We start from the raw sequence: 1,943 nt of genomic DNA on the forward strand, positions 1-1,943 counted from the left end.
GATTATATATCATGATAAAGTGGAATTTAACTCTGAGATGCAAGGATAGTTCAACATATGCAAGTCAATAAATGTGATGCATTATGTTAACAAGATGTAAAACAGAAAAGAATTAGGTAAAATTCAACATGCTTTTATGATATAAACTCCCCACAAGTTGGGTACAGAAGGAATGTAACTGAAGATAACAAAGATCATATATGCTAAACTCTCAGCAAATATCATCTTCAACCATGAAAAACTGAAAGATTTTCCCCTAAGATCAAGAATAAGAGAGTGCCACTTTTGTCATGTCTACTGAATACAGCACTCCTGAGTAATTAGGCAAGAAGAAGTAAGAGGCATCAAATTGGGGAAAATAGAAAGTAAAATTGTCTTTGTTTATAGATAAGTGATCTTATATAAAATTCAGATCTTATATAGAAAACTCTGAAGATTTCATTAAAAAACTGTTAGAACTCGTACATGAATTCTTTAAATTTGCAGGATACAAAATCAATTAAAAAATCAGTCATATATACCAATAATAAAGTATCTGAAAAATAAATAGATATTCAAACAACAAACAAAACAAACAAAAAGCAATTTCATTTACAATAGCATCAGACAATATAAAATACTCAGGAATAAGTTTAACCAAGAAGGTAAAAGAGTGCTCACCTCAGAAGCACATATAGTAAAATCTGAATGATACAGAGATGATTAGCATGGCCCCTGAGCAAAAATTACACTCAAATTTGTGAAGTGTTCTATATTTTTTCCCATACTCTTGGGTAGGCAAAATTAATATTGTCAAAATGGCCATACTACCCAAAGTGCTATATAGATTCAATGTGATTCTAATTAAAATCCCAATGTCATTCCTTATAGAAATAGAAAAAGTAATCATGAAGTTTATTTGGAAAAATAAGAGAACCAGAGCCAAAAACATACATTAGAGAAAAGATAGTCTCTTCAACAAATGGTACTTGGAAAACTGGAAATCCATATGCAACAAAATGAAATTAAGCCGCTATCTCTCACCATGCACAAACTCAACTCAAAGTGGATCAAGGATCTAGGAATTAGACCAGAGACCCTGTGCCTAATAGAGGAAAAATTAGGCCAAAATGTTCATTATGTCATATTAGGGCCCGACTTCCTTAACAAAACTCCTAAATAACAAGAAATAAAGTAAAAAATTAATAAATGGAATGGATTCAAAATAAAAGATTCTTCTCAGCCAAAGAAACAGTCAATGACGTGAAGAGAGAACTTACATTTGGGGAGCAAATTTTTGCTACAAACACATCAGATAGAGCACTGATCTTCAGGATATATAAAGAACTCAAAAATATTAACACCAAAAAACAAACAACCCAATAAATAAATGAGCTAAGGAACTGAATAGACACTTCTCAGAAGATGATATACCATTGATCAACAAATATATGAAAAAATGTTCAACATCTCTAGTAATTAGAGAAATGCAAATCAAAAGTACTGTAAAAATTCATCTCATGCCAGTCAGAATGGCAGTTATCAAGAAGATAGACAACAGTAAGTGTTGGCGAGGATGTGGAGAAAAAGGCACACTCATACATTGCTGGTGAGACTGCACATTGATGCAACCAATCTGGAAAGCAGTATGAAGATTCCTTAGAAAACCTAGAATGGAACCACAATTTGATCCAGCTATCCCACTCCTAGGTCTATACCCAAAGGACTTAAAATTGGCATACTATAGGAACTTAGCAACATCAATGTTTATAGAAGCTCAATTCACAATATTTAAACTATGGGACCAATCTCGATGACCTTCAATAGATGAATGGATAGAGAAACTGTGGTATATACACACAATCGAATATTACTCAGCATTAAAAGAGAATAAAATTATGACATTTGCAGGTAAATGATGAAGTTGGAGAATCTCATGCTAAGTGAAGTAAGCTAATCTCAAA

General features: G+C 32.3%; 1 non-coding gene across 1 annotated transcript; it reads left to right on the forward strand.

The window, feature by feature from the left end:
* Nucleotides 1-652: 652 nt before the first annotated feature.
* LOC113186338 (U6 spliceosomal RNA) lies at nt 653-759 on the forward strand. The gene has a single exon (XR_003301268.1). It is a non-coding gene; the product is annotated as a U6 spliceosomal RNA (small nuclear RNA).
* Nucleotides 760-1,943: the final 1,184 nt, after the last annotated feature.

Source organism: Urocitellus parryii, chromosome 5 (assembly GCF_045843805.1).
Source record: "Urocitellus parryii isolate mUroPar1 chromosome 5, mUroPar1.hap1, whole genome shotgun sequence".
Classification (NCBI taxonomy): Eukaryota; Metazoa; Chordata; class Mammalia; order Rodentia; family Sciuridae; genus Urocitellus; species Urocitellus parryii.